This window comes from Chanodichthys erythropterus, chromosome 5 (assembly GCF_024489055.1).
Source record: "Chanodichthys erythropterus isolate Z2021 chromosome 5, ASM2448905v1, whole genome shotgun sequence".
NCBI lineage: Eukaryota > Metazoa > Chordata > Actinopteri > Cypriniformes > Xenocyprididae > Chanodichthys > Chanodichthys erythropterus.
Window position 1 is genome coordinate 17,134,152 of NC_090225.1, and position 12,983 is coordinate 17,147,134.

General features: G+C 38.9%; 1 protein-coding gene across 2 annotated transcripts in view; it reads left to right on the forward strand.

Annotated features, from left to right (window-relative positions):
- The window catches only part of slc24a3 (solute carrier family 24 member 3), a 94,576-nt gene that overhangs the window by 44,828 nt on the left and 36,765 nt on the right, over nt 1-12,983 (forward strand). The window contains exon 1 of one of the 2 annotated variants that reach the window (XM_067386310.1): nt 8,668-8,685. The exons of the other annotated variant lie outside the window; for it this stretch is intronic. The gene's annotated coding sequence lies outside the window, so the exon portion shown is untranslated. Of the gene's footprint in view, nt 1-8,667; nt 8,686-12,983 lie in introns of those variants that run through there. 2 annotated transcript variants of the gene reach the window in all.

A 12,983-nucleotide genomic window follows, 5' to 3' on the forward strand; every position in this document is an offset into this window, starting at 1 on the left:
CTTTCCTGTTGTGACGTAAAAAAATGTAGTGTGACTTGATCGTTGTGGTTTGCTATTACTGTGATCTCATGTGTGTGACAGGTTGTCCTGCCTTCACACCAAAGCACCAAATTTTTATAATAAATAAAAAAAATTATTTATTTATTTATTTATTGCTGGGCATGTGTTTTCCAGTTAGTCTGTACTAAAACTTAAGCACAATTGTACATTGCATGTTAAGGTTGAATGCTGTGTGTTTCTAATGGATGTACAGCAGTATATTGCTTTTTGTAACATGGGTAGTGGAGAGTGGGGCAAGTTGAACCACTGGACCACCAATATAATTTAGCATTGATTTGTCTTACTTCTCATTTCTTCTTTCTTAGAAAACAACTTAAAGGTATGGTTCACCCAAAAATTCTGCCATAATTTACTCACCCTCATATCTTCCAAACCTGAATGACTTTCTTTTTATTTGCAGAACAAAAAAGAAGATATTTTAACGAATGTTAGTTATTGAAATTAGTGAAATTATTTAAATCCATCATGTTCACCTGTGATATAATGATAATTTAAACCAGGGGTCTCAAACTCAAATTGGCAGGGGGCCGTTTCTGTGATTGACACCTCATAGGAGGGCCATATTTACATTCAAGCACAAGAAAGTGCAACATTTTAGAAAATTTACTCCCCTTTGCATTATTTCTCATTCACATCAGATTTGCCTACTAAAATATCTTTATACCTTTATACCTATTTTATTTACCATACTAAATGTAAACAGCAGTGTCTCTCTCATTGTTACAGAGTGTAATATAATTATATAATACTATTAAAAATATAATACTACTAATATACTATTAATTGCAATAGACTGGTGCAACTTCTCACATCCAACAAGGTGCATGGAATTAAAAAAAATACAGTAATTTAGGAACAAAACCATCAACACTTGTGGTGTGGAGGGGTCAGAAATAAACAAAAAACTGGAGATATATATATATCAACTTTATTTTGCCAAAAAATAAAAATCTCATTGTTACATACATTATTAATTTTTAATATTTAGTGGAAGTATTTTCCCTTACTTTATGTTAGCTTAAATAACATTAAAATTTTGCACTGACCAACACTGTACTGAACAAATACAATCCCTGAATACATTTGTACACTCTTCTGTTTCTTGACAGACACCTGGCAGCGCATTTGTCCAAGATGCCGTTTGAGCATCGGTAACGTTTAATGGCTGCATCGGACGCATTTTGGTGGTTTAAATCGACGCTCGTGACTTGAAGTCGAGGGCTTTTACTGTAATTTAGGCAAGCGCGCTCATAATAGAAGCGACACGGTTGAGAGCGCGGCTCATGGTTGCATAGCAACAACAGACGTCACTGGAGCGAAAGTGCATTGGAAAGAAGGAGAATGCGGCTCGGCCGCTTATGTGATGCAATATGTGAATGCCCCTTAGAACGGCGACTTTTTCTTTGCATATCAGACAGGTAGCAACTAGAGAATAATAATAATTTAGCGGGCCAGATTATGTTTTATTTTTGAGATCAGTTGCGGGCCGGGTAGAGGGGGAGGGCGGGCCGTAAATGGCCCGCGGGCCGGCAGTTTGAGACCACTGATTTAAACTCACTAAAATACTCATACACATTTTATTCAGCATACTATGATGTACATTAAACTTACATTACATTACATTAGAGGACTGACCCTCTAGTTGCAACCTACAGCAAGTCAGTGAACCTGGCAGGGCAATTGGTGTTTCATGCTGAGGCTGCTTCACCCCGTGCACGTGAGCAGCTGCGGAATTCCACAGTCGTGACACACTCACATATACACGTTCACCAGCTTCTCCCTCATTCCTTAGTGTTCTGTGCTTTATGTTTTCTTACGAGAGGCTGTCATGACCCCAGTGCTTAAATGAAATAAAGGAGTGCATGCCTGAGGATAAGTCTGTGTTAATGATGAAGAGCCATTTCGTCTTAGCTCTTATGCCTTGTTTGATGCATTTATTTTTAGCTGGCCTGCTGGGATTTTATTCTTCGCTGTTAAACGCTGATACACATATAGTATCTCACAGAAGTTTTCATGTGACAACACTGAAGAAATTACACTTTGCTACAATGTGTAATGAGTGTACAGCTTGTATAACAGTGTAAATTTGCTGTCCCCTCAAAATAACTCAACAAACAGCCATTAATGTCTAAACCGCTGGCCACAATAGTGAGTACACCCCTAAGTGTATAATGTCCAAATTGGGCCCAATTAGCCATTTTCTCTCTCCAGTGTCATGTGACTCGTTAGTGTTACAAGGTCTCAGGTGTGAATGGGGAGCAGGTGTGTTAAATATGGTGTTATTGCTCTCACTCTCTCATACTGGTCACTGGAAGTTCAACATGGCACCTCATGGCAAAGAACTCTCTGAGGATCTGAAAAAAAGAATTGTTGCTCTAAATAAAGATGGCATAGACTATAAGAAGATTTCAAAACTGAGCTGCAGCACGGTGGCCAAGACCATACAGCGGTTTATCAGGACAGGTTCCACTCAGAACAGGCCTCACCATGGTCGACCAAAGAAGTTGAGTGCACAAGCTCAGCGTCATAACCAGAGGTTGTGTTTGGGAAATAGACGTATGAGTGCTGCCAGCATTTATGCAGAGGTTGAAGGGGTGGGGGGTCAGCCTGTCAGTGCTCAGACCATACGCCGCACACTGCATCAAATTGGTCTGCATGGCTGTCGTCCCAGAAGGAAGCCTCTTCTAAAGATGATGCACAAGAAAGCCCGCAAACAGTTTGCTGAAGACAAGCAGACTAAGGACATGGATTACTGGAACCATGTTCTGTGGTCTGATGAGACCAAGATGAACATATTTGGTTCAGATGTTGTCAAGCGTATGTGGCGGCATCCAGGTGAGGAGTACAAAGACAAGTGTGTCTTGCCTACAGTCAAGCATGGTGGTGGAAGTGTCTGGGGCTGCACGAGTGCTGTTGGCACTGGGGAGCTACAGTTCATTGAGGGAACCATGAATGAGCAGAGCATGATCCCCTCTCTTCGGAAAGTGGGCCGCAGGGCAGTATTCCAACATGATAACGACCTCAAACACATCTCCAAGACAACCACTGCCTTGCTAAAGAAGCTGAGGGTAAAGGTGATGGACTGGCCAAGCATGTCTCCAGACCTAAACCCTATTGAGCATCTTCAAACAGAAGGTGGAGGAGCGCAAGGTCTCTAACATCCACCAGCTCCGTAATGTCGTCATTGAGGTGTGGAAGAGGCAACTTGTGAAGGTCTGGTGAACTCCATGCCCAAGAGGGTTAAGGCAGTGCTGGAAAATAATGGTGGCACATAAAATATTGACACTTTGGGCCCAATTTGGACATTTTCACTTAGGGGTTACTCACTTTTGTGGCCAGCGGTTTAGTCATTATTGGCTGTGTGTTGAGTTATTTTGAGGGGAGAGCAAATTTACACTGTTATACAAGCTGTACACTCACTACTTTACATTGTAGCAAAGTGTAATTTCTTCAGTGTTGTCACATCAAAAGATAAAATAAAATATTTACAAAAATGTGAGGGGTGTACTGTGAGATACTGTATGTAGCATGTAGATTTTTTTCTTTTATTATATCTCTCGCTTTCCGTTCCATCCTCTTTCTCTCTTTAATCTCTTACTTCACTTTATTCTTTCTATTCCTCTCTATCTCATACTCTCACACTATCCAGCGTGTGACAGGCTCAGAGTGTGATGTCATCAGTGCTGCAGGGATGCTTGAGCTCGTCTGATTATGTAATACACTCAAACAGCGGTTGGGAAAAAAGCGGTGACATCACTGCATAAAAGCTAGAATCCAACCCTTGTAATCCAGGTCAAAGAGAAAAGATCACTTTAGTGTCTAATGTATGATTATTAGTGTTTAGCCCTCTATTTGCCACTTATCATGTCCATATATCTAACTGTAGCAAGTAGAAGTGGAAACGTTTGGCTTGATGTGCTTGCATTCTTCCTACTTAAGCATTTCTTCTCATAATGGACAGCCACGACACATTTTAGATACACATTTGAGTGATAGAAAACAATAGGGAGAATGGCTCGAACGGGGCTTGGTTCACCCACTTGAGTGCCACCACACGTGTCAGAGCATTTGCATAACCAGGCCACGTCTCTGACCTTTATGCAAAACTAGGATGTAGTAGATAGGGAGGCACAATATATTGTGACCATATTAATATAAATGCCAAAATTAAGTTCTGTCTGTCAGTCTATCTGTCCATATGTCTGTCCGTCTGTGGAAGTTGTACAGTATATGCAGTAGTATTTGTGTTTAAATTTTCATGTAGTTTTATATGTACATGTGTGGTGTTTATTCGGGTAGGTTTTGCCTCTTTGAACATCAGTTTACTTGAATTTACTGTATCTACAGTTGCATCTGTACTGTATGTATACTGTAAGTGTATTAACCACAGAATAACAACTACAGATATTCACATCCCTAAACTTTGGCTTCTTTAGGAGGAAATTGACTAGTTACTACTATCTAATGTATTATCTATCTGTCATCTAACTATTTGTTTATTATTACTAGTATAGTAATTACTATTAATATACTATTAATATTTTGATTTAGGTTTTATTTTATTTATACTATCAGTTTTCATTTTATTTTTACTAATTTTGTTATGGCTTTTGTCACTTTTATTTGTTTTTGTTTATTTTATATTAAGCGTTTTAATATATTAAGTTTTTATTTCAGTTTTAATAATTGTATTACTTAATCTTAAACTTATTTTCACTTGCAACATTAATACTTGTTTTACATTTTCAAGTTTTCATTACATTTATATTTTATTTTATTTCAAGCAACGAAAACCATTTTTACAGGTTTTGTTTTTAGTATTAGTCATGAACACTGGTGTGAAACCTTTTAGGTTACGACTGTAACCATGGTTCCCTGAAAAGAGAACAAGACATGGGAACTATGGGAACGCCTCTGCGTGTTTGTATCTGAAGCACTTGTGTAATCACTCATTGGTGGAATGTCTGTGGAACGTACTGTGGAAGCTGTAAAGGTGACCCGGACCAAACATCGTCAGTTTTTGATTGGCTGAAGTAAGTTGCTCACAGGCACGCAAGAAGTATGGCAGGGTGGCGCAGCATCGTATTCCCTTTTCAGGGAACCATGGTTACAATCATAACCTGAGATGTTCCCTTGCAATGTAACTCATGCTGCGTCTGAAGTTTAGTCTTAGATGCTGCCATAGTCCCAGTAGAATGGGCCCTCATAACTAGAGGCAAAGGAAGGTCACATGCCTCACAAACTCCAGAGGTAGCCTTAACAAACTCTTTGCTCACCTGTGCAGGTGAGCCATAGTGTACCAACAGCTGGCCACTTATGCCACTGAGCAGACCAGTGGACGTAATACTCAAAAGCCCTGACTGGGCAAAGCAAATCAAGCTTCTCTGTATCCACCAACACGAATGGAGGAGGATAAAAGGCCTGCAAGACTACTTAGTGAGAAGCCATATTGAGAGTAAGTTAACTTCTCTGAAACAGTTTAAATAGTTCAAAGGGTACGAGGGACAAACCTATAGAACCACATCCAAATTTGAGGCCGGAACTCTCGCATACAGGCCTTAACCTTAATGTGCCACAAAGAAAACACCACCATGTAAACCTTAGTGTGGAGGGGGATAGCCCAACAGAAAGTAGGAGACCACCATGTTTTGTCTGTCTGGACAAGCACATGATAGCCCCTGAGATCTTGGAGAAAGTGCTTCAGAGCTAGAAAGACAGCCATCATCTCCAGGCAATTTATCTGCCATGAGAGATGATGACTCCTTCACAGACCTTGCGTTGAGCTACCCTCGAGGATCGCTCCCCATTCTGTGTGGGAATGTTGAGTCCCACATCATGCCTAGAAAAGTGGCTCTCTGAAGTGGAGACAGCACATTCTTCTTGGTGTTCAGCCTTAACCCCAACCACCTAATATGGACAAGAACAACATTTTGATGCTGAACTGCCATCTCCTCGGATTGCGCAAGAATTAGCCAATCATTGATTCAACTGAGTATGTAAATGCCCTGGAGTCGCAGTGGAGCCAGAGCTGTGTTCATGCACTTTGTGAAGGTGTGGGGTGACAATGCTAGGCAGAAAGGTAGAACCCAATACTGGTAAGCTTCGCACCTGAAATGTTCGGAACTTCTTTTTGAGGAAGGATGGATATATAGAAGTATGCATCCTTTAGATCTATTGTGACAAACGAGTCCTCGGATCTGATTTAGTTCATGGTTAACTTCAACGTTCACATTCTAAACTACGTCCTCAGAGTACAGCTCAGTAGCTGTAGATCTAAGATCAGATGAACAGAGGAACATGTTCTATGGCCTCTTTTGCCAAACGAAAACTGAACTTCTTGTTCTAGCACCTGAGCGTGCTCGGGGTTGACCACTATGGATAGAACCCTGTTGAAGCGAGGTGGATGAGAACCGAATTAAATTCTGGACCTTCTCTATATAGTCTGCAGGACCCTTTTGAGTCAAGTTTATCAGAAGTTGCCATCCTGCCAAATAGTCTACTAAGGGAACCAGCCTCTCAAAACTGTGGTAGCCTGCCTGGCACCCCAAAGGGGATGACCAATGCGGAACCATCACACAGACTCCTCTTTTTTCTTTGGAGGAAGCAAATCTTTCAGTGCTGTGAAGCTGGTGCATTCCAAGCGGTTGCCTGGCAGAAAACAACTAAACATAGTCCTCTAGTACCCTCCTCAGAGGTGGCGAACCTCCTAGTGCCGCAACTTTCCCAGGCAGACTCACTGAAAACTGCTGCACCCCATAACAGCTGAGGTGGCAGCGTTGGCAAAACGATTTTCAGAGAGCACCAAGCTGAAGCGGGTGCATTCCATGTCGTATGTTCAATGCTGTGAAGTGGTTGACCGGCAGGGAATGACCGAACATGCTCCTTCAGTACCCTCCAGAGTGCCTTCTGAAGGCACAGAAGCTGACAATGTCTGGTCCGGGTCTCCTTTATAGCTTTCGCAGTACACCGTCATGTATCAGTGACGACATTCCACTGATAAGTGATTACACAAGTGCTTCAGATGCAATCACACAGAGGCGTTCCCATAGCGTCGTGACTTCTTACGAAGAGACTTCTAGTGTTCACATAGCGTTGTGACTTCTTACGAAGAGACTTCTAGTGTTCACATAGCGTCGTGACTTCTTACGAAGAGACTTCTAGTGTTCACATAGCGTTGTGACTTCTTACGAAGAGACTTCTAGTGTTCACATAGCGTCGTGACTTCTTACGAAGAGACTTCTAGTGTTCACATAGCGTTGTGACTTCTTACGTGACTTCTTCCCTTGAAAGGAAAACTGCTTTTATAACAATCTTTAGATATAATATATATAATTTATTTTAAAGTATTTAACCTTTTATAAAAAAAAAAAAATAAAAAAAAAAAGGAAACTGCATCTTGACAATTGAAAATGGAATGTGCAGCTTGGAGAAAGGAAGCAGCCATGAGGGCCGTGCTCAGCTCAGGAGGGACTGAGAGAGCGAGGCTGTGGAGAGGCGTTTAAGAGAGATGTGACAGTGAAGTGTCATAATCTCTCTGCGTCTCAGCACAAGATCCTCAGATTGAACTGGCAGTAGAGTCATAGCTGTGAGCTTGAATGTAGATACATCATTTGCAATGAGCTCACTGCTTAATTATTAACAATCTCTGAATAATGCAGGGAGTTCTCTGAGGACAGAGACATTGGCTGCTCTTAGTAGCAGTTTCTGTCATAGAACCATTAGCATATGCATGTGTGCGTGCGTGTTCGCTTGTGTGTTGTGTAAACGTGTTTGTGTGTCTCTCCTCTCTGATTCTCTGCTCCCTTCAGAACCCAGCCGTGTCTGCGTCCCACAAGGGCCTCTGATTTCCATCTCGATGGAACCGCAGCTGTGCTTTCACCTCTCACATCTCTCCAAAACAAACTTCAGGGTGTTAATCATCGATTCCCCTTAATGGGCTTTAGTGCCATAAAGTATAAGATTAAAATTTGGATTAGAGATGATTAAATCATGTACATTAGATCCATCAAGGAATTTTAGTCTCAAGGCTTTTAATTGTCCCCTATGGTTTGAGTCTGAGTGTGTTCTTACGTCAGTTTTATTTTAATATTTTTTTTGCTCTATTTTTAATATTGTTTTAAATGTATCTTTTTTATTTTTTATTTTAATAATTTTTTTTTTTGTAATTTTGTTATGTGTTTTTGCCATTATTATTATTATTTTAAAAATATTACTGTTGGTAAAAGACCCTAAAATAAAGTGTTATCTTACTGTTTAGGTTTAATTATTTCTGTTTTATTCTTCTACAATTTAAACTCATATCAGTTAGTTGCCAAAGCAATTTTCATTTAATTTGGCTTTGTTTTGTTTTTTGTATGTTTTTTAGTCTTTTTTAGTGGTGCTATCAGCCAATTGGCTTTGCCATGATGTGTTTTCTCTGTCTGTGTGTCTGTCTATCTATCTATCTGTCTTTTAGGAGATGATGAGTATAATTTATGAAAAGCATTTAAGCTTTTATTTGACAAACATATCATTGAAAAGCTCAAAACTGAATCCAGAAGACAAAGACAAAGCTGAGTCGACATGGAACCCCGAACGATGTTGGAGCACACACACTGAGGGAAAGATGTGCCACTTAAAAGTAGGGTAGGTAATTTTCGGAGAGGCTAGCAATAGCGAGCTAGCTGTGAAAGCATAATATCCCACCCTCCCTTCACAACGTCTACAAAGCCACGCCTCCTCCAAAACACATAAATGTGTACAACAAGGAGAAAACAAGAGTCACAAGAGATGGCTTTAAACTACCTCATGTCTCAAAGCACATACTATTACAGTAATAATGAACATAGACAACTTAAAGAGCTGTACACTGAACTGTACAGTACCACCTGACTGCTGCAGATTAATTTTGGCGTTGATAGTGTTGTCATTGAAACGCATAAATTCAAGTCACGAACTGCTCCGAACTGTATAATGTCACAGGTTTCAGTCTCTTCCAAATTTCGGTTGTTATGGCATGAACGCAACATAAGCTCGTTGTTTTGGTTCAGGAGGAACTGTAAAAGATGGCTGCTGTTTTTGTTGCGGTGCTTAGTGACTGACATCTGTCTAAATCTGCATAGCATAAAATGCGGCGATGATGTGTGATGTCTGCATGAGCAGGTGCACGGAGGTATGAAAATACGTATGCTGACAGGCAGGTAGGACATCGTATGATTGCATTCGGACTGCAATGCAATGATTGGATGAACATTTTACGCCTTCCACAGAGGATATATACTGTGTATACATAGAAATAAATTTAGACCACTTAACTTTGTGATTGCTATCAGGATGTGAAGAGACTTTCAACCAGCATAACAAAAAATGTTTCTGGAACAAATCGCCTACCATGCCTTTAAATAGCGAGGGGAACCTGCACTGGTGTTCATCACCGAATAGTGAGCCAATCAACTGTGAGCAACACACAAACACAGACACACACCAAAAGGGAAAAGAAACACACACAAATGACGGCCGAATGGGACGTCACATAGAAAAAAAATTACACAATTTAATATCGCCATTAAATGATTATCTGCCGTTAAAAAAATTGAATACATTTATTGGCTCAAAACAACCTGTCTGTGGAACTGAGTGCCCATGAGCTAAGATGGCAGATTTCAGATCAAGTAACCAAGTCTCCATCTAAAACCAGAACCCCTCTGAAATCAGTCTGATGCCAGGAAATCAACTTAGATTTAAGTAAGAAACAACTGAGGTTTTAAAGAGGTCTCTTTTGTGATTATTTCTTTCCATTGGTGGCGGAGATGAGTGATCAGTCTGCATTGGCATGTAGAGAGAGAGACAATTAAGTGAGAGGAGAGTAAGACTAATGATGATATGTGGTATTTTTAAACAGCAGAGATTGCAGATGGATAGGCTTTATGGCTGTTCATGAGTCCCCGTGGACTGTGTTGCTTTACAGCCATGTTTTTGATCCCTCATCACACTTAAAAATGAATGAGTAACTTTATGTAGAGGGAGCTTGGACAGGATCAGGCCTGCTGCCTCATAGGGTTCACTCACACTGGGGTAATGCGCTGTTACGACCTGCCTCCTGTTTGGAGCCCTGTTTTATTGGGTTTGGTGTGCATAAATTTAGGGATGCACAATATGTTGGTACCATATCAGATATCAGCTGAAATTGGATATTTTCTGTTTTATTTGTAATAAATATAGTTATTTGATAATAAATATACTTATCTCCCAGTGTTGGATGTTTAATTGCGCAATGTTTTTCCATCCATTTTTTATATTATTGATTATCTAACTTATGTTTTCATACTCTGCATTATTATCCACATTTATTTTCATTTTACTTTTGACTGATTTTAGCTTCTTTTTTAATTTAATTTTGTTATATATACTTAGAATAGACCCTACCCTTCAAAAGATTAGGGATGTTTTTGTTTTTTTGGAAGTTTCTTATGCTCACTAAAGCTGTATTTATTTAATGCAGTAGAGAAAAGTTTTGTAAAATATTAAAACAATTTTAAATTGTAATTTCTGTTTTAATATATTTAATTTATGTAATGGAAACTGCATAATTTCTTCAGTCTTCAGTGTCACATGATCCTTCAGAAATCATTCTGATATGTTGATTTAGTGCTCAAGATTCATTTCTTAATTATTCTTATATAAAAACACTTAATATGCGGCTTAATATTTTTGCAGAAACCATGATTTATTTATTTTTTCAGGATTCTAGAAAGAACAGCATTTATTAAAAAAAAAAAACAACTTTTTTGTTGTTTTGTAAAAGTATTTAAAATAACTTTTGATGAATTTTGATGTTCTTGCTAAATAAAAGTATTAAAAAAAATCTTACTGAGCCCAGACTTTAGAATGGTATAGTATACATTTTAAAATCATCCATTTATCGACTGCAACTTTAAAATACTTATCGGCTTATCATTTTTTTATTAGCAATGAATTCCTACATGAGTAAAAATAATTTTTTCACCACTGGTTCTCAGCTGGCTTTTCTACAGGACACAGGTGGTTTATCGTACAATAGTAAGAAAAACATTGAAATGTATTAATATTACCAAAAAATATGTACAATTATTAACAGGCTGAATAAGAAAATTGGAAACTTTGTAGATGCATTCGCAGCAAGTGTGAGTTTAAATTGACTTCAAGTGAATTTTTACATGACTGCTATAGATAAATTGTTTAAATCATTAATAAGAGCAAAATCACAGCTCTTGAGTTTAGAGATTCATTGATGCTTCTAATACTTTTAAATAAATGCAGGTTGCTATTACTTTATGTATTCTGGGTCATTTGTTTTGAGTTTGTGTCTGTGGGAGAAGATGTATATTATATTTGGAGTTGTCAAAACTTATATCCAACCGTGAAGAGACCTTCTCTCTCCCCCTTCTCTCTCTGTTTGTTTTCTTCCTTTCGTGACTCCCAGAGGTACAAACAGCTTTAAAAGTTAATAAAACACCTCTGGTTAGTCACTGAGAACACATGTCAGGAGAGAAACAGAGAGAGGCCTGGGTTCTGAGGGTTTTTTGTTTGCTTATTCAACATTGTGAGATGGTGAGGTGTTCACTCATGTCACATTACATTCATCATTCTCTCTGTTTCCTGGTCGTCTCTCTTAACAACCTCTCCACCGAATACACGGATACGGCACTTTATTTATTTATTTTTTTGATCCGTTCATTTGCTCTGTCTTGTTTTTGCAGACCTTTCTGGCACAAAAGGTTTTCTTTACGAGCATTCCACCTCAATAAATGTGTTTGTAATTAAACACAGGCCCGGTCATGTGAGCAGCCAAACATCATGAGACGGAGTGGTCGGAATGGACGTAACGTGGCAGGCAGCAGCCTCCCACCGTCTCCATCCCGCCGAGTAAAGCTTTCACGTGCTTCACCTCACGCAGAGCCGGATCTTCACGGCTCCTTGTGCTTCCCCAGAGGAAGCTTTAGCTTATCAGAGGCCTTAGTCTGGGATCGTGGGACTGAAATATTCACTCATCCGCATAGAATTCCTCTTTATGATCCTGCAGTGTAAGGTCTGTGTTGTGCATGAACGGCCCTCACGGTTTGCCAGCATGTGTGAGTATGTGTGGGTGAGAGAGAGAGAGATCGAGCATGTGTTGTTAAATGTTCCCACACTGTGTAATGCAGACCTAAGTGAGGGGTGTATGGAAAAAGGAAATAAAGTGAGGCACATGGTTCCCATTGTGCAATTGTTTATGTTCGATGTGTATGTGCTTGTGTGTGGAGATTTACCTAACAAACCTGTACATTTCTGCTTCTGATCATAAATAATTTTGCTTCTGATCACTTAAACTGTATTGTAGCTGTATGTTTCAGTTCTTTTATCAAAGTATCACAATTAATTGAACCTTTTTCATTGAGTTGCCATGGGTTCTATACACTAAATGACAAAATATAAAAAGCTATTTTCCAGGTGTTTCTTTATTCTTCATAGATTTGTTTTATTTGGTAATTCTTTTATAGTTGTTTTTTGTTTTTTAGTTGAGTTCTCAATATCATTTTCCACCATATTAGTCTTTTGTAATATCTAGCGATGTGCCAATATTTAAGTTCTGTCTGATACCAATAATTAATTTCATATTTTCATATATTTTTTTATGTTTATTTTTATATACATATAATACATAGTATGAAAAAATGGATGTGTATTTTGAGATTTGTTAAATATTACATTTAACAGTTTATTAAATTGCTTCAAAAGGGCTTTTATTGAGCATTACATGACAGCAAAGGTCAACAAATGTAAAAATAGAGAAAATGAGCATGAACAATCAAATATCCAATACTGGGGTGCATTTTCCATACAACAACATAACTCGCTGCTCTACCATAGTACGATGCATTATTGAACAAATCAACTAACCAGTCACGACGGTTTCCCGAAAACCG